The sequence below is a fragment of the Plectrocnemia conspersa genome, unplaced genomic scaffold (genome assembly GCF_051122295.1).
Source record: "Plectrocnemia conspersa isolate PC_06_02 unplaced genomic scaffold, ASM5112229v1 ptg000014l, whole genome shotgun sequence".
NCBI classification, from domain to species: Eukaryota; Metazoa; Arthropoda; class Insecta; order Trichoptera; family Polycentropodidae; genus Plectrocnemia; species Plectrocnemia conspersa.
Window position 1 is genome coordinate 29091317 of NW_028277178.1, and position 21974 is coordinate 29113290.

The window sequence follows — 21974 nt, forward strand, 5'->3', positions numbered from 1 at the left end:
TGATTGGCAAATTTCCCCATTTTGCAAGACTATGATCAGGCCTTACGAGAGGAGGGGGGAGTAGGACAATATTTTTAAAATATGTAATTTCAGTAAAATCATATTGGAATACATTTATTTTTTAATAAATTATAAATTATATGGTTTCAACATTTTTATATGTAGTAATAAATATATATATTTACATACCTATCATTATTTATTGTGAATGTGTATTTTTGATAAAGTTATATTTTCACTAGTAAACTCCAAATATATTTTCACCAGTAGCTATATATTTCTACTAGCGAAAATATAATTCAACTAATGAAAATATAATCTGCTCTAAAATGTCTATAAAAATAAATATAACAGTTGCGAAACGTCCATTTGCTGTTAAAACCCAAACTTAACCCAATCTAAAACTAATTTTAGTTTTAGAACTTTCATTAGATCAAGTCTAAAATACAAACTAAGCCAACTCATCTCCCAGGGAAATTCAGACAGACTACTTGCATATTACACTATGTTGATAACTATCCTCACCGATATTACAACGGTCTTCTGATATAAGAGTGTTGGTCAAAATATATTTGAACCGATTTTCTTTAATAGGAGGGCGCAAAAACAATTATCACTTCTCAGAAGGCAAAAATTAACGTCAAAAGCAATAAAATCGTGTCGGTACCGTTGCGTTGCAGTGGAATTTTTTGACAGTAATGTTTTAATAATAAGGTTTATTTATTTTTATTTTGTTTTAGAATATACACATTTATAACATGACATGTTACAATAAATAGTGATTCTTAAAAAAAAATTTCCAAATTCACTTATTTTTATCAATTAAATTGCGCTCTAAAATTTACTTTCTGTAATTAAGCTATATTATAAACTAAATAATTCGCATAAAACGTATTTTTGTTATTTTATAACTACTACAATTTAAAAAAAATAATGGTTTAAATCCGATAAATTCATATCTGTATTCAGAGTAGGTAGTAAGAAAAGAGACAGATTTCCTAACGATACTCCGAAGACATTGTTCTAAAACCGTCTCTAAAAATTACAAACATTTGTTTCGACTTCCTTAAGCATTTACCGATCAACAAAAATAATAAGAATGACTCAAAAATGATTATATTATTAAGTTTTTGGCACGGATTCGTTCACTGGTTAAACACTTTTTTTTTTTAAATATGAAGGAAAATATAATGTAATGGAAAATGACTGTTAATTAAACATGCATTCAATATTTTAGTCAGAATTATAATAATATTTAATATTAAAATTTTAAAGAAATCATTAATATATAGACTTAAATATTCCACCAAATTGTTGTAAATGAAATAAATTTAAAAAATTGTATCTAAAAATATGTCTACGGATGCATAATGTATATTTTTGATAATGTCCAACAATGATCGTCCTTACTCTTTTTTTATTATATATGTTAACCTTATCCCGGCCACAGTAATTTTATTTTAACAGAGCCATTAATAAAATAATATTTTTAAATATAGAATCAAAATACAAAAAATATCTATCGCAGTACTTGAAAAATATAAAAAAAATACGAGCTACTACTATTCTCAAATATGCACATTTTTAAAGCTCTCTATATACACATAACAATTTATATGAAAATGCACTATAATCATTGCAAGTTTCATGAAAACTACAATAAAGGTGTGATAAATCACGTTTATTGCATTCAAATATGGTTCTAATGCAAAAGACAGTAAAAAATACATTTGGATAAAACTTTATAAATAATAATAGTGACTATAAGTATATTTTAATATGTATTTTTCCCAAATAATTATTCCACAAAAAAATTGTACATCATGTTTCAAATGAAAAAAAATAAAATCTCGATTCCCAGGAATTTGAAAAACCTGAAACTTCAGAATCCCTAGTCATGATCTTACCTTAATTTAAATAAATAAATAAATACAGTAATAATTAAACATACACATATGATATAAACGTACATATATGCACACATTATAACATACATATGGATTTGTATCAAAAATGTACACAAAATGCTATTTCAAAAATGACAAGATGTGCACCACCCGACATAGATTGTTCCAGTTTCTCGTAGCTAGCACTAAAAACATTCTTATGTTGTCAATCTCATCGAGAAGATGGCACGTGTAAGGGGAGCGGTCTAAAACGTTAACATTCAAACCGCGACGGCAATAATAAGAGATGCAAGCGCGGCTCTTCGAACATCGACGGATTGTTGACCCCACCCTTAAGAACGTAATTTCAATTATATAAATTTGATGTAACTGAATATCCTGAATTTGGCTGTTCCATATAAAAATGATTGCACAGAACAAAAATTGATATAAACATTGATACATATTTGGCCACATCGGAACTAAAAATAAACAATGCTTAGATATTTTTCCTATTGATTATTCCAGGTATATACAAATTAACACACTACTCAAAAAGTTAAATGATCTATTAATTTTATAATACATGTATATATTTCAGGGACATCATTTGACATTTTTCCACGGAAGGAAGTAAAAGTTGCCAATTAATATTTCGATTTCATTAAGATTCATAGTATTTCATTAAATAACTTGCATTTTTCTGGCCTAATTCAAGGGGAGAAATACTCCAAACGCTCTTAGAAAAAATCACTAGGATATAAATATTGATTAAATCCGTACTTTTGTATAGATATCTAAGGTATTTTTTCTGAATCATTTCCAGCAACAAGGAGTACTTTGCTTCATTTGTTGTAATTGTTTTTATTTCCACATGTTTTCTCTCTGTGATTTATTATGAAACTTTTCAGGTATAAAATCAAACCCGATGAAGTCGTCTAAAGTAAAACACGAGTATTTATTTAAATTATTTCTGTTCATAATGGCGAAAACAGACAGTTTAGCACGTAAACGTCAGATTGACAGTGCCATTCGAAGGGCTGGCACCGATTCACTCACAAAGTACAATTTTCAATTTTCAGTGGTAAAAATTTCAAGATTTTCATAAAAGCAGCGCGCGGCTGTCTCAAGACAGAGCCGCGCAATCTGGTAGTGAAAAGGGCACGCGCCCTTTGAGCCCCTTTGATGGGTGTTTGCCGTCTCACGGGCAAACACAGCCGGCTGATGGAAACAACGTCCGAGAGATAGTGTTTGCTCGATATCATTAGCGGTGCCGCTTTCGAGGAACGCAATTGGCCGAAATTGAAGCTCAAAGCCACATTTGCTCATTCACTTTTTCACTGAAAAGGTTCAGTCGTAAAGACTATTTTATCTATTAGCACAATAGTAACGGCGGCGCCGCTCAGCGATGGCACACCAGCTTCCCTCGAAGGAAATGGGTTTTATTTTTAGAAAAATAAACTAGTGACGATTTTCACGGGTAGTGTCTGGAAAATGGTAGAGCTTGGTAGACGGCGACTGTTGGAGTTTGTAGAGAAATTGCGGCGGGAGTATTGTGCCAATGTTCCAGGACACGGATAACGCGCTTAAAGGGGATATCGATCTGTTCGTAAAGCGAGGGTGAGTATTCGCAGGACGCCGCCTTCGACGGGCGTCGCTAGGAAAAGGACGAAGGAAATTCGCTCGTATTATTTTAATTTTCTTTTATAAGGTGATTTAATTTTTAATAATTATTTAAAATGCGTGTGATATGACATGAAATGCAATCCTAATTTAAAATATAAAAATATTTTTTTCATATAAAATTTTCTTGCTGCGTGGCTTAGTATACATATTTTTGTAAGTAAGAGACTTATGCATACAATAATTGCAACTACTTATAAATTACGAAAAACTACAATTATATATAAATAAATTGGCAAAATCCATCTGGACGCACAGCGCTAAAAAATCATACTCCGGTTAATCTAATAATGAATCGTCTGGTATATATCGTTCTGATATAAGTATCTTATCAAACACAGCTAGTGAAACGTTCTCAGAACAACCAAAATTAAACATTGAACACATTAATACTAATATAATCTATAAATGAAATTTAAACTACAACCGAAGAACAAAATTAACGGAATTAAAAATCACCATACGTAAATGTTATTCATACTGTTCAGATTTTTTTTATTAATTTTTATTTTACGTTTCGAAATTGTCTAATAGAATAAAGGGATTGTCTAATAAATATTAGCTTACTTTTATGTTTGATTGCTAGATTTTTTTAGATATGATATTATAAAATTTACAATCTAAATCTAAGCTCATGTAGCTGCGTCGCACAATATTTTTGGATAATTTATTCAGAAACTGTTATCTCACTTAAAAACGTTTAGCCGCACAGCACAAAAAAATATTTGGTAAATATAAACGGTTGAGTTTAGACTCTAGCCACTCTCTTATTTTATAAAATACAACAATATTATTCCTACACATAACTTATTGATAAGTTAAACTACACGGCCAAAAACCGTGTTGTTGGTTTACTAAAGCTAACCGACTAGTTAGGGATGTGTCTTTGAAGAACTATATGAAAAAAAAACGGTCAAGGAAACGGCGATTAATCTATTTGCGTTAACACAGTCAGTTCAAGAGCTATCCATTTAATCATTATTCATAATTGAGAAAGAGAAGGCAAGTTTTATCACCGTTGATTTTTTTAACAATTCATGGATTTATATTTAATTATTTGAGTTACTTAAATCATATAAACAAAATGTATTTCTGTTCCTAAATTATATTTAAAAAATAATAGTTCTATTGTTCAAAAGGCTACAGTAAATTTCTACTAATACTTAGATTAGTTTATTTAGATTAAGCATTTTGCAAAAATAAAACAACACATGTGCAATAAATGTATTATCGTTTCTATAAGATCAACATCAAACGTTCGGTTCTATGTTTAAATATAAAATTACAGGCCTGTCGACGGCTGTTTTTCACTACACCCACAAAATTTCACGTTTTGCACTCGTAATTTCGTTTGTATGCTCCTAAACGAATGACGTATTTAAAATTTTTTTAAATAGCTTAACAATCGCTAAAATAATTTTTTTTTTTTTACTGTGAAAATAAATATCGTACTTGGTTAAAAAATATTAAAAAATAAAATTGTTAAATAAAGGGAAAAGCTACATTTAAATAAATTATGCATAATTTAAATTACGTTTACATAAATAGATATATAATTTTATTTTTACTGTTCTATATGTTGTTTTTAAAGCAAGAAAATTAAGTCATCTAACTTATCCAAATCTCTTCATAAATCATCATAAACATTAATTAAATAAGGATGTATTGTTTTGCATTGAAACTCCATCAATTTTAGCTCCGAAAACAGTTTTTTTTAAAGTTTTTTTAGATATTAATAAATATTTTAATATGGATCAGTAATAAGAAATTTTAGTACAATTAAATATTCCCTATTATTAGAAAAAATGCAAAAAATCACACAATTTTGTAACAATATAAACATGAAAAATATTCTATTAAACTTTTTTTCTAGGAACACGCTCTTGCGTTGGAATTTCTGACACTATTTTTCCCAATCTTTGCTAAATATAATTAGCCTGTAACTATTATAGAACAATTTGATTACTGAATGAATTATTTGCAAATATATATATTTAATTTTTAATATTATACAAGGAATTATAAAACTTTTTAATTGGACAGCGATTTTAAATGTATTTTTTTATTTAATCTTTTTTATCTAAGTTAATATTTAATGAACATAATACTTTTTTCACGTTCTTTGTCTAAATATTAAAAGTATATTTCGCAACTGTCAAATTGAGTTAATATACATTTTAAAGCAGCATATAATTTCACCAATGCCTGTAAGTTAAATTATATTTTGCTTGTAAAAATATATATCTACTGGTGAAAATGTTCTAATACTTCACTGAAAAATACACATTTAACATTTATACTTTGTGTGTATATGTTCACTGGTAGAAATATATATTTACCGGTAAAAATGATTTCACTAAAATGACATATTTAAAAAAAAATTTTGGGTCAGATACGAGACTGTTTTTTATAGATTTTCTTTGAGAATTTTTAATTTAGAAACAGAGACGTCAGATACCTTTTCATTAAGGGAGGGGGGGCAAAAGTTGGCATATGAGTGGTCTTTTTTATATTTCTATTTCATTAAGATGCATAATATTTCATTAAATGACGTCTTTGCGTTGCTTCCGAATTGGAAGTCCAGTTAATCTATGTATATGGCTATCAAAATAATGTTGCTACAAAAAAATTGCCATTTGGTGAGTTCATTGGTCTCTGATCGCGTGCACACGATCGGAGACTAAATAGAATTAAAGATCACTCAAAAAATATTCCATAGAGTTAGCGAATGATATTTAAAAACACTTATAAATTATTTTCGACAAAATGCCAATTGCACTTAGGTCATAAAAGCACCATTTATATTCGTTTTTAAAACAAAATTTATATTCATGTTGAAATATATTGTAATATTTTTTTTTTAATATACAAAGATTGATTTTATATTTTTTTTAACATAATAGCAAAGGGTTAAAAAATACTTATTTCATCGACGATAGTCGTATGATAACCGTAAATAATCTTTAGGTAAGCATATAAATACTAAGCTTGGACGCTTTACTATGCGCACTTCAGTTGGTTACCGTTATATTCTTTGCTCTGTGGTTACCATACAGTTGTTTTTGCCGCTGTTTTTTGGCGTTAATCAACTATATATTTTAAACAAGTATAATACGACAAAAAACACTATAAAAACATATATTGATGGTGAAGTAGCATTTGCTTAATCTATTTGTATGTACTAATTTATGTTTATATTTTCCTATTACTTTATTTGAGCTTACATAAAAAATGTTAATCGTAAGGTTTATTACGAATTAGAGCTAGCGGATAATATTTGAAAAGAAACTTTTTTAAGCTTATAAAAGCTTTAACTGTTTTTATATTAAAAATAAATTATTTTGGCTAAAATTGCAATTGCACTGGAGTCATAAAAACGCGATTTATATTCATGTTTAAAACTGAAATATATTGTATGAACTTTTCTTAAATATATTAAGATAATGATTTTACGATCATTGAACGGAAATTGTACTGAAAATTAATTCTTTAGTTTTATTACTAGAATAGCAAAAGGTTAATATTAGTTTTATATGATAACTATTAATAATCTTTTGGTAACCATGTAGCATCTAATCGCTCTACTGAGCGCCCTTTAGTTGGCTACCGTTTTATTCTTTGTTCTGTGGTTACCATACAGTTGTTTTCCCCACTGCATAAATTTATTAAATAATTATAATACAACAAAAAATACTATAAATATATTGATGATGAAGTAGCATTTGATTATTATATTTTAATGTACAGGGTGGGCACTTTTGAAAATTCAATAAAAAAAACTGTAGGTCGCATGATAATGAATGTTTTTTACTGAAACAACACAAATGGATGGATAAATCATATGTATTTATGCATGTGTATATATGTATATAAATTAATTAAATGAATCTAATGTATTTTTTCGACATTTTTTTTATTGATAAAGCATGATTTATGGCACTAATCTATGTTTTGCTTGATTTATTTTTATATTTTCGTATTATTTTACTTGAGCTTTCATATAAAATGTAAATCGTAAGGTCGTGCCGAATCGATGTCTCGACGAGGAAAGCGACGCGCGTTCAAAGTTGGGTCGGGAGGGTTCGTTTGGGGTGCGATCCGAAGGCGCGCTATTGGCCGCGAGGAACCCCCATTCCAATCGCCGTCTCCGTACGGAGCGACTGGGCGACGGCGGTGGGAATGTGAGGCCCCCTCGCGCGCCTCGTTGCGGCCGCAACCCGCTCCGTTGACAACGCGGCGAATAAATCATTTTCATAGTCGGCGTCGGCCGCTGCGAACGCGAGTCGAGACTGCGTCTGCCGCTACCCGTTATCCCGGTGAGTAGGCGTCGCGCTAATCCCCGTGCGCGTGAAGTGATACATTTTAGCAACCATACAAAGGTGTCCGCAATTACCATCGTACGGATTCCCGAGGATTAACAGCTCGAATTCGAGACGATCCTTCCGGAGGGACAAAGGTCCTGTCGCCGCAAAAGGATAATTTGTTTGTGTCACAAGCTTAAACGATCGCTTCCTACTACACACTATCTTGCGGCCACTTGCCACTCTTTCCGATTTCGCAATCGCCCACTATCTACACACGGTGCCGTTATTATGCTTATCACATGTTTATAATATATACACACACACACACAAACACATTTGACAGGACGAGATGCTTTTTTGTTTTTCATCATTTCATTCAATGTACACGTGTATCATTGTTTCCTGTTATTCAGGATGTTACAATACAAACTAACCTCGCAACAAAGTGACTAGTATCTGACTTGACATATAATTTTCTTAAAATTTGCAAAAAGGTTTAGACGTCTTCATTTTAACTTTAACAACGATAAATTTCATGTATCAATCTAGTGACGTTTTAATAGTGTGTATATTGTAACATATCTAAACGAGAAGCAATATTTAATTATGATAGAGAAGTATCAAAATATTTCCAAGAACAAATTATGCTTTTTATATACCTTACTACGAGGTTTCGGGGAAATCGATTGGATAGTTTTTACGCAGTGTTGAACACAAAATTATGTGACAGACATACATATTCTTAAAACCACCGAAATGTGATCAATACATGAAACCTGACAGATTTTCAACGCATCAAAGTCCTTTCAAAACAGTCAAAGTTAATATAATGTATGCCCACTCAAAAATAAATTTAATTTACTACTCATTAAAAGTGTAATTTATTTATAAAATATAAACAAATAATAAATACATTACACTATATAAATAGGCAATAACTTTGTGACAAATGGTCAGAAAGCTCTTTTTTTCATAGCGTCAAAACAAGAACTAATATATGTTTCATTTCATACACAAATCATTACTTGTTACTATTCGAATGATTTAATGTGATATTTTTATTTTAATGTTTCATATAGTAATGTTAAAATACTGACATTTCAACTAATACTGCACTTTATTCATAATATGATTTTTTGGGCAACTTTCAGTAAAGCTCTAATTAAAAGATTTTATCTAGCAGCGAATTTTATCGTTCTGATTAAAAATACTAACCCAATAAATAAATGTATTTTTATAGGGCAACAAAATTAATGGTCAGTAACTTTTAAATGAAACTGTCAGTAATATTAATAATATGTGGTCAGTAACTTTTTGATAAAATGTATTTTTTTTAAATATATTATTTTATAATAGCAACAAATTAAAGTGTAAGTTTTAAGCAATTTGTAACTGTCAGTAAAGCTCTAATTACGGATATTAACCTTTCGTAGCGACAATACTAAAACTATTTTTTGCTGTTAACATACAATCATTGTGACTAAAAATATTGATCCAATAAATAGGTAGGGCAATAACTTTTTAATAAGTTGTGATTTTTAAAAAAATAGTAATTTTTAAATTAAACGGTTAGTTTTAATAACAATATATGAGCAGTATTTATATTAATTGAATAGTTATTAATGAAAATACTGTTTTTATTTAAATCAAATGATTTATCAAACCACTGAGTATTTAATTAAAAAATTGACCAAAATCAAGCAAATTTACTGACATAATAAATACAGACATTTGACGGCTAAATGTGAAATGTACGGCAAGGTTGAATTTGATTATATTTTTCAAGAAAAATAATACAATAAATTAAATGTGCATTCATTTAAAGACAAATCAGTAAGTTTAAAATAAAACGGTTAGTGATACTATATTATATATATAAGGTTAATTGAGAAATGGTCTGCAATGGTCAATTAAGCTCTGGCTGCGGCTATTAAATTTTCATAATGATTTACATACATTAGTACACATTTACTATGGGATTTTTGCTAATCAAAATAATATAAAATTACTGACCATAAATAATTTAAAATAAAAAATAAATTTTAAGCTAAAAATGTAAGTTTGTATATTGTATTATAGCAGTAATATATTTTTACAAAAATATTTTATTTTATAATGAAAAACAGTTTGTTAGTTAGCACCGCGCCACGCTCAAAAACCACTAGTTGTTACTTCCCGTTGCGTTTCCCGTGCTATTCAAACCCAAACCAATATATCGTTATTATATGCATTTAGGTTATGCTTGAGTTTGAACAGCAATTAAACGTTTCGCAACTGTCAAATTTGTATCAAAAAATTAATCTTACAGTTTTAAAAAATGTCGATATATTTATAATAAATGCTGACTACATTATAATATTTAATCTCTTTAGGTCAGTAACTTTTATAAATGGTCACTTGCGATTACTGTTATTACCTGATAATATCAAACATTAATTATACTTAATTTGTTTGAATGATTATATTTATATTGTACTAACTTTGAGCTTATCGCCAAAATATAACTAACTATTAAAAACATTAAATTATTAAAATAATTACTAGTCGTTTATTTATTAAGGCTATTGATTATTTGTTAACACTACTGAAACATTAAAAACTTTATTTAGAAATTTAATAAAAATTGTTAGAGATAAAAAAAATACGGTCAAAAGAAAAATATTTTAAAATACTAACCCTTAACTAACCATTTAATTATATAACTAACCAAACTCAATTAAAATTATCGATTTCATAAGTAAATTACTAAAATTTTTTTTTTATTAAATCTTATTTTTTAAGTCTTCCATTGTGACTTGAAAGACGTAAGCCCAATGCGTTACAATAGGGTAAATTAATCAATCCAAAAAATATTTTAAAATACTGACGCTTAGCGACCAACCAATAAATTTAATTACTGACCAAAATCAATTTAAATTACCGATTCTATAAAGAAACGACTTGATAAGAAAAGACAATTTAATCTTATTTTCTTATTTTAATTTTAAATCTGTTGTGAATTATCAGGCGTAAGCCCAATGCGTTACAACGGGTTAAACCAAGTATAGGAAAAATAATTTAAAATACCAACTCTTAACGACTAACCATTAAATATAATTACTGACCAAAATCAATTAAAATTACCGATTCTATAAAAAAAACGACTTAATAAGAAAAGAAAAATTTAAAACTGTTTTATTAAATCTTCCGTAGTGACCTATCAGGCGTAAGCCCAGTACATTACAACGGAGTAAATCAAGCAACGGAAAAAAAATATCGATTTTTAACGACTAACCATTTAATTTAATTACCAACCAAAATCAATTTAAATAACAAATTAGATAATTTGCTCCTTAAAAATAAATAGTCAGTAACTGTACGTTTGATAAGACCTCTCATTATGTACCACAAACGATGAATTGCTTTCATTTATGCTTATTCTATTATAAAAAAAACTAGATCCGTGAATAACGCATGAAGTTATTCGCGAGTGAAATAATAAATATAAAAGTAGTTTTATATATATATAACAAAAACTTACTTTCAGATTTCCCACTTCAAAGTCGATTAGTAGGATTTTAAACAGTGTGTTTTTATCATTAAAATAGCAATGCAATATCATACATATTTAGATCAAAACTATGTATTATAGTAACATAGAAAACGTTCGGTTAATATATCTACTTTGATTTTTAACAATCACGATATCATTGTACTTGATTGATTTTGCAATCGCAAAAATTTTGTTTACTTCTCGGTTCATTGAGTACACTCCGTTCGCTCAACCATTTTACTACTAGTCAATTGAACTTGTATGGCTCCATAAGTAGCTATAAATATAATGAGCTTACGACCGCCTTAAGCGTTTAATCAACTTGAATTGATTGTCGTTATCAGCTGGTTCGGCAATTCGACTACTATTCGGTAGTTATTGACTTTTACTCGAATGTCGCATCATGGGTTTTTCTTATGATTCAGTCTCATTTGTGACCAATAGAACATAAATACGAAACCAATTCAGGCGAGCGTCTAGATTTGTACGTCAGCTGAATCAAAGTGCACAGCGTGTACGGGTGCTTTATATTGTAGCGCCGTATTGTGGATAGGTGTGCTCGGAGACATTGTTGTGTAAAAATATGAGGTGATTTTTCATCGGGCGGGAGGCTATTCTTCGCGAAATATCTCATAGGTACTCAGAGTAATGGAAATAGTAGGTATGTACTATACGCGAAGTAGTATTACGTCTGGACCCTGGGCCGAACACTGGTGAAAACCAAACAAAAACCCATATTGGAATTTTACGGCCGACGCCCTTTTCGGTGATTACGAGTACTCCGTAATGACCCTTTCCGTCACCCCAGAAACCCTACCGGGATTTTCGAGGCAAAGGGACTTTCTCCCTTTCTCGGGAAATTTCCAAAATTAAATAACGGCGCGCAGATAGGCCTCTACCTAACTCATGTGTCACTCCTTCTCAGAAGTCGTATTCTACCTCATTATAATACTTTATTTCAGAAAAAATTTAAAATCAAAAATGTACACATTCATGTCAAATATTTTGCTACAACAAAATAAGTTTCTTAAATAAGAAACTTTAAATTTAAATTGTATGAGCATATTAAAAATATATTTAACCCTTCTCACTAAACCAAAAAATAACCAATAGATTGATTTATATTTTTACCCAAATTATTAATTTCTTCTAATAATGTATATTATTTTAGATATCATCAATTAAAAATTTTTGCTTTTCTTTGTATTGATTACATTTTTAATATTTTTATGGACTGCGGGTGTATAAGAAACAACTATGTTATAGATTCTACATAGATCAAAAGTATTTTCAAAGTAAAAAATATAAAATTTTCTGTATAAAAATCGCTACTTAAAATGTACTCATTATTTTTTTCAAAATTATTGTTTTTGTTATTGTAGTGATGTTTATAATTTAAGATTGTCAAAATATTCTTTTTTTATAGATCTTTTATCAATTTTTACGGCTACTTCATAACATGCTTTAATCACAAAAGTTAAATTATCCGAATTATTAGTGTTTTAACTCTGTTTTTTCGGTATGTACATATATGTTAACAAATGTTTTAATTGCAATATTAACTTTAAATCTCACATTTAATTTTAATTTATTTATGATCAGTAATTTTATATGACTGTGTTCATTTTTTTAATTTTAACATTCGGTATTTATATTAGATTCCTACAAATTATTAATGGACTTTTTTTATATTAATATGTAGTTTCAAAAAAATATGTTAAGCAAGTTAACATGAAATGGCTTAGTAAAAATTGATTACAACATACTTTTATGCAAAAATCACCAAGTAAGTATGTATGTAGTAAAAAATTAAATTAGTGTTGCTATTATCATTAAAAAAAATAGCCGCAACTACAGCTTTATTGAGATTTTATCAAAAAGTTGCTGACCATTTACAACTTTCAATTAACCTTATACTAATAATTTAATATCACTAATTGTTTTATTTAAAACTTACTGATTTGTTTTTAAATAAATAAAGCATTTAACTGATTGTATTATTTTTTGTTAAGAATATAGTTATTAAAGAAATGATTTAAATAAGTTTTCACCTGATATTAAATTAATATATTTTTTACATAAAATAATATATAAATTTTCACTTGTAATTAAAAATCAAGTTATTAAAAAAAATAAAAATTCTTACTCAGATTTAATAAAAGTTTCGGAACAGTAAATATCAACAACCTAAAAAGTAAATAAATCAATATAAATACTAACCATTTAATTAATAAAATACAAATTATATATTAAATAAATACTGACCATTTAAATATAAGTCAAAAGTTACTGTTTATGAAAAAATATACTATTCATAATATACAATATATTTCAATTAGAAAACTTGCTAGATATAATGAAATAAAACTTTATAAAAAGCAGCAAATTAAATTTCAGTTTTAAGTAATAGTAAATCACCATTGATAAAGTTATTACTATATATTTTTATCTCTATTCTTATTTTATGAACCAATGGTTAACTCTATCCAAGTGACAAATAAACAAAAAGCTTCAGAGAAACGCATTGTATATAATTTATTAGAATTTTACTAATATTCGTACAAATTTTTAACACAGGTTTTAATTAATTTAATATCTATAAAAAAAAACAGCTCTTACTGATTTACCCTAAAATTTTATACTAATTTTAATCTAAACCCTCTTATTTATACAATTAAACATAGCTTACGATTATTTTTTAATGGGTTGTATTTTGTAACAAATATATCGATATGCATATATACGACAGGCGTAAGCCCAATGCGTAAATCACTAAGTAAATCAATTAGATATTAAATACCCACAAGAGTTTTCAGTCTGAAAATCAGTGACATTTATGTGTATTTTAATTTATAATTAATTGATGCACTTTACAGCTGGGTCCGGTTTTTCGAGAAAATAAAATCGAGTCTGCCGCTGTGACTCGAGCCCGCGACCTCTGGGTTACTAGTCTAGACCTTACGGAGTACCCTATTCCGATTTTATTTTATTTACGACACTTACTGTTCAAACAACAGTAAGTGACTGTTTTAAAGCTGACAGATTCAGTTTCATAGTCATTTTTTAAAACCTCTTTAAATGTGTCTTAATACATCAATTTAATTTTTAAACTTATCAATAAATAAGCGTTTTTGTATGAGCACATCTCATTGCTTCAGACGGTAAAATGTGCTAGCGGTCTTTTGTAGGCTGAAATAGTTTATGCGATCAATTAACGCGGCGGACTGCTAGTGATTAATTGCTGGCAATAAATTTTCCTAGACTCGACAAAAACATTTTTTTCGTGAAACAATATCGATATTTTTTTTGTAGTGATTCCTATACAGAACATATAACTGTTTCTATTTTACAAATCCATAATTATAACAAAAATGCATATGCTAGCAAAAAGCACTACATGCAGACTATGTAACACAGTACACTAATCAAAAATAAATAGAGGAGAGTGTGTAATACACTCGAAGTGCATAATGTATGTACGTATATGCCATTATGCTTAACATGCGCCGCCACTGGCTAAGATGCTGCTGATTTTAAATTTAACCCCACTTTTCCTCTCACAGGCAGTTTTGATTTTGAAGCATTCATAATGGTCAAAGGCGCTTTTGCCCTTCTCTTGCATTTGTGCATAGAAAAAGAGACAAGAGGCGGCGTTTGATGAATTAAAATGGCGAACGGCACGTATCTTGGGCGAGAGGGTAGGGGTGGGGGCAATTTTTCACCGGGAAAGCCCCATAAGTCGCTGGAAGTTTTCGCATTCGGGCAAAGTAAGGCCGTAACTCAACATTAATGCGATGCCAACGAATCGATAGCGAAATTATTTAGACCCTCCGCTCGCTTCTCATCAGACATATGGAAGCTAGCGGCTCTAAGGCGCGTCCGTTCGCTCGGGTAGTCACCTGCGCCCGTGCAGTGCGGCAATCGCGAATATGGCGCCGCAGGTGTGAGTGATTGGAACGACACTCGGGTGGCTTTCTTCCATTTCGGAAATTGTGGAGACGCATCTCGGCTGCAGCGGCACATGCTGCGGCTAAACATAGACTCGCTATTTCCGACGCAAAACAAAAGTCGCCTTCTTCGCCGCTCGAGTTGCCTCCGATCGCTCGTCTAATTCCCTGTCACCGTCATCTGTCATTGTTGGCTAGAATCCAACGCAGGTGACAAACGCCGGCTGTTGTCTTGTCAACTCATCGACTCGGTCGCATCCATCGTTCGGAATCCACTCTAATCGGTGTTGTTCTAGCCGCCTAGTGTGCTCGTTTCTTTTTATCTACAACACCGTTTTATGGCATTCTACAGCATCCGTGGTGAGACCGTGGCCTTTTCGGTATAGCAGGAAAGCTATTATCATCAAGACTTTTGCTACAACACGATATAGCTCGTTTTATGTGAATGTAAAATTACACTCTGAATTCAGGTGTATCATTAGTTTCAACACTTTTTAGTTTTAATTTAAATATAACATAATGTATCACCGTGCATTCTGAGCATTTGGTTTTATAAAGTAGTTAAGAATATAGTGCATTAAGATTCATAGTACGTTAAAAATGGTAAACATTTTTTTGATCAAATTCAAAGGGGTTCTTGGTTAGAATCCACGTCAAAAGCAATAAAATCGTGCCGTCGGTAAAGGTTTTTTATAACAATATTACGGCTTAAAAATTAGTGAGAATCGAATAAAGAAAGCATATCTAAGCCGAATTTTGAGCAATAAGAGAGCGCAAAAAACAATTATCCCTTCTCAGAAGTCAAAATTCCACGTTCAAATTCACGTCTTTTGACGTGAATTTTTGGCTTCTGAGAAGTGATAATTGTTTTCGCGCTCTTCTATTAACCAAAATTCGGTTTAAATGTACTTATTATAATATCAGATTATTTTTCTGTAATTTTATATGTTTTTTAATAATTTAATAAAGTTAAAAAATTCATATTGTTTTTTTAATTTTACGTTTAAATTCGCTTATTAGAGCCAGACGCTTAATTGGGACAAAATGTTTGCAGCCCAATGTGTCCCGATTAAGCAGGATCGACTGTAAAGCGGTTCTTAGAATTCAAATGAAATATAATTTTTATATCGAAGCAACAAATTCCTTAGATATATTTAAAACATAAGATTCCATTTGCAATATTCAGCTCTAATTCCCTACTAAACTATTTTACACTCAATTTTTAAAACTTAATATTAAAATACTTCATAAATTAATTCATATACCGTATGACTTACGCGTTTACGAGATTACGTCACTTTGTAAATCAAATATATGTAAGTTCTATATATATTTTTTATTATTATAAATCGTAATAAAAAATACTATATATGTAGCATTAAAAACTTAAAATTTTATTACAAATTGCTAATTTTTCTTTGCCAAGAAATGAGATATTTGTGTAATTTATAACATTTAAATAAAATGAAAACTGAGAAAGCTCCTCCTTTTCTTTACAATATTTTATAATACTAAATAATGTATTCATCAAGGACGGAATACTGCAGTCAGTAAAGACTCAAACTCAGAGGTTGCGGGTTCGAGACAGCGGCACTTAAATTTTTATTTATGAAAAAGCGCTTTAAATGAAAACCAGCCTTAGCTGATTTAAAATTGATTAAAATTAATATTACACATAATAATTTATCATTAATAATATAGATATCTGATTGACCTACCCGTTGTAACGCATTGGGCTTATGCCTTTTAGGTTACAATAAAAAAATTGAAATAAAAATGTATTATTTGCTTTATTGATACATTGAATAAACATTGGATAAAAATATTTAATACCTTCCATTGAGAAAATACACAGAAATATGAGTTATTTCTGGAATTTCGGCAATAATATAGTATTTTTCAATAACGTACTGTTTGTCTGATATTATTTTTTATGGCTATGGCTTTTATATATAACATAAGAGACACAATTGGGTTGTAAATAATTCAGCTGTACGTCAAAGAAAAAATGTCTAGCTGCGATTTTTTAATCCAGACAGAAAATAATATGTTATTTTATTTTTATTTAGTCGGTTTTTAGTGATTTTAGAAATTAAATATTTAAAAATATTCTAATTTAAATTTAGACGGATGTTTAAATAACGATATTTGGATTAATCTCTAGTCTCTATACATCTGTGGGATTATGAAAATCTATGAAAACCTAATTTGTTATTTTAATTATACAATAGAATAATCACACAAATTTAAAAAGTGACTTGGAAAATTTATATATTGTATCAAAAATATTCCATAAATTTTAGATTATTTTGATATGTTATAAATATAATAAAATACAATGTTAACATACTCAATAAACATAATTACGCTAATATGAATATTAAAAATGTATAGGATTATTAATGCTAATGAAAGACTACTTAATCTGTAAATTTTCTTTAAATAAAGCCCCCTACTATTTCAAACATATAATTCAAACATATCTGGAAGGTCAAGCCTATGTTGTTTCGCTAAATAATGAACACTCGATACCGCATAAAATTCCACTGGAATTCCTTAGAGCAGTTTTCTCAAAAACAACATAAAAATCAAGGATTTTGCATTATTACACGCTTATAAATTCATACTATTTGTTTGTAACGTGACAACCATAATATCAATATTTTTAATTATTGTTATTTACTTTATAATTTAGCTTTAATTACAATAATATATGTTACTTTATTATTTTATTGCTATTTTATCATAATTTAACAATAACAATATTTTTGTGGGTATTGAACCAAGTATTATCAAATTCATAAAATTATATTATATAGTAAGTTATTTAATTTATTAGTAAATATTGCTGCGTAATACAATGCATGGGTAATCTAGCTTCAAAAAAGATTTATTATAGAACGTCACTAAGTAAGACATTCGTGCTTTATGCAAACAAGCAGAGTTGTTTAAAATAGCACGAACTTGAAAAGAACGCCAGAAATAAAATAAAAAGCAATTTATTTTGAAGAAAGGCAATAACAATAACGCTAAAAGAACGGGCGTTACGCCATAAAAATATTTGTCTGAAGCTATTCCGCGGTAATTCGCTCATTTATTTTATTGTTATGCTTTCGTTTCATTCCCCAGATTAAGATTTTAAACATAACCGATACACAGTTTCTTCGAAATGGTTCAAAATCGCGTTCGGTAGGTAATTGGACCAATAAAATCAAAGGCCAACACGTTGTAAAATTGATTTATTCCCCGACTTTCACGTTGTGTCATATAACACTTCCTGAACATTACGACCGCCATAAAACTATAAAACTATAGAGTCAATAAAGTTTACCCACCCGCTCACCTTGTCGAGGCGACTAATGATCGACGGCGGAGTTTTCCATGGTGAAAAAAAATAGGGGATGGGAAATGGAAAAGTTATCCGGGGTACTCGGCGCGTCAAAAAGATCGGATCGTCAGAAGTTAGCTCCCCTTTCTCAGAACACACCCACCCCTTTCGCGCGACGTCCGCAAAAAGATAATCTCCTCTTTATGGAAATCTCCGGCCACCGTAATTGCCTATTTACAACTTCTCATGCTGCCTAGCATTTTTCTTTTCGGCTATAAATCTTTCATACGGAAATATGAACGCGCCCGCTGCGTAACTCGTAAATTCCCTTTTGATTCCCTTTTTCGTCGCTTGCGAGATTTTCACGGGAACAATACCGCTTTTCGCTCGTACGGCTGCACAAATCATAAACAGACCTGTCTAAAGAGAAATATCGTGCTACACTTTAGTACTGCCAAAAATATTCAAACGAAATATTTAATATATCTTTATATTTTATATTAAGCATTGTTGAAACTAATCCACAAATAACGCTTCGGATACTTGTATCAGACTTATATGTTTATGACATCTGGATGCCATAGAAAGGGTGTGAAAAATAGACCGCGCGAAAAGACCGAAAGACAAATACAGCATTACCAAGTATATTTTTCATTAGCTCTCAAAAAAATAGGGAACCATTCTTTAAGAGAATCGTTGCCTGCGATAAGAAATTGATTCCCTTCTAGTTCTAAAACATTCAAAATGAAATCGGGAAGCAAATCACGCCCAGAGGATCTCCCAGAATCAATCCCCAATATATTTTTAATAAAATAATAGCTTTTCATGTCTACCCTTTAGTGTTGAAAAGTGCCATTTTCTTATATATTTTGTCTATTATATATATATATATGTATTTTTTGAGAAAATGTTTTGCTTTAACGAAATACTATTTTTCTGTATAAAAATAATTATATTTACAGTCAAGCTTTGATCTCGATATTATAATTATGGATTAAAAAATACTGGTATATAACAACAGCTTAACGCCCGTGGACTCGTTTATGAGTCTTAAAAGAATATTGTTTAGTGGCCATGGGAACATTTTTACGGGTGCTTGTCATTTTGATATTTCTTTACCATTTGGAAAATTGCAATAATTCACAGATTATGAAACTAGGGGGGAAAGCTACAATTCAGATAATAAAATCTATTATTAAAAAAATCATGAACGAATAAATATGTTTTTTTCATTCCTAATACTTTATGTAAATTGAAAATAGTTGCAATGGTTACAAACCATTTATTTGTTATTTAACATTAGTCAGTCCAAGATGTTAACGCTCATCATCGTTGTGTTGGAAACAAGGGTGCGTGTACGCATGCATGCATACATACACAGTTTTCCGCGAATTTGTTTACACCGATAAGAGAACGTTACCAGTACTAAATCAGGGCTGTTTTAATGGTAGGGTGACCATACGTTGGAAATTGAATTAAAAATTATAATATGTTATATTTTTATTTTAAATTATTGTCATGTTGTGTTATTTTGTAATCAATAGAACAATTCCTGTAATATTATATTCGTATTTTTTAAAAATATTATATTAAACAGATATTCAACCTGGAGAGTGATTCCAAAACTGCTATCATGTTTTTGACTTAAATATGTATATAAATAATAAAATAAGTATGAAAGTGATATTTTACATTATCTTCAACAAATTAAATTAAAATAGGAAAAATTAATTGAACGTTAAATTTCACATGGTCACCCTATTATATTCTCTCACCAATACTGTAGCAACGAGCGTTCATATCTTAGATGGACTATACGTATATTTAAATTATTTTATACATTTTTGTATAAACTATTTAAAAAACTATCTATATATAATATAATTTGCACTCACCAAATTTTTCGGCGTCCATTTTCTGCGTACAACTGTCACTGACACATTTATTTTCACAATAACACTTACACTATATTATTATTTATATTTATTTTTATCACAACTACACTATATTCTTATTTATATTTATTTTTATTATTTACACTTTTTTATAAATTTTCTGCACATGTATGCCGTATCTTTCTTTATTCCACATGCAGAACAAGCACGACATTTTCATCTCACATATTCCACTCCACTTTTTATTTTTATTGGCGATGATTTGTCAGCTTATCCGAAAGCCTTTCTGGTGGATCGCCAGCACGGCAAGATGTGGAAGAAACTGGCGAAATGTCTTCAGAATCGATAGATTCCACTGAATTTAATTTTACTGTTACGATTAAAATTTTGATAGACACGGAACGAATTAAACAATACGTATTGAAATAAATAAAAAAACAACCTCTTTTATTCATTCCGTTGTTTTTCGAAATATTAGGTAACTAGGTAACTAAGTATTGATCGGTGCGATCAACACCTTTTATATATATAAATTTCTATAAAATATTTTATATAAATTTCTATAAAATATTTTAATTGGTTTAAAGTCATAGGGAATTTACTAAAAAATATAATTGTTTGCTATTATTACGCGAGATCGCCCGGCCACCAAGCAAAGTTCGACAAAAAAAAACACCGGACGGTAAGCTGTTAAAATTAACGGTTTTCTTATTTAAAATATTATCAATAACATAATTTAACTGAAATGTCTAGTATAAACTATTTCCCTTATTATATATACAAAGGTACAATTAATTATGGTTATGTTTTTTAAAATACTGTTTGTAATTAGTTAACTATTTTAGTATTCACTTACTAGAACTAGGATAGAAGTGATTTATTTATTCGGAACATCATTAGAAAGATAACTGTCTTCTTTACTCTTAAATTAATTAATAAATACGAGTACAATTTTGTTTTAAAGAGGCTGTTGCTAATTATTTTGCTAGTATTATTTATTAGTATTGCCTTTTATTTAGCGGTTTTCTCAAAATCCTACTTTGTCAAATTAAATATATATACAAGTATCCAAATTAATTTACCTTATTTAGCATCATAAAATTAAAAACAATCGTCCTTAGCATTTGATTGATGGCATCACGAACAACGATATATCGTTGTTTAGCATCTAAAGATTTAAACTGCATTATAATATTTTGCCAAAACGATTCAATATCCATATTTATATATAATAGTATGCGCTGACTTTTTTCTATAACATATCTATGTATTGTAAATCTTTCATTGTAACATAACAAGCATTGGCCCAATACGTTACAGCGGGATAAACACAATCAATATCTGAGACATCTGACTAAAATAAATTTGTAAATAAATGGCATATATTTTATTTAATATA

The 21974-nt window shown here is 29.4% G+C and overlaps 2 protein-coding genes across 2 annotated transcripts in view; one reads left to right on the forward strand and one right to left on the reverse strand.

Annotated features, from left to right (window-relative positions):
* The window catches only part of LOC148226727 (BTB/POZ domain-containing protein 19), a 101660-nt gene extending 93522 nt beyond the window's left edge, over positions 1-8138 (reverse strand). Inside the window, exon 1 of the mRNA XM_088203308.1 lies at positions 7963-8138. The gene's annotated coding sequence lies outside the window, so the exon portion shown is untranslated. The remainder of the gene's footprint in view (positions 1-7962) is intronic.
* Positions 7812-21974, forward strand: part of fz2 (frizzled 2) — a 32026-nt gene continuing 17863 nt past the window's right edge. Inside the window, exon 1 of the mRNA XM_088203306.1 lies at positions 7812-7885. The gene's annotated coding sequence lies outside the window, so the exon portion shown is untranslated. The remainder of the gene's footprint in view (positions 7886-21974) is intronic.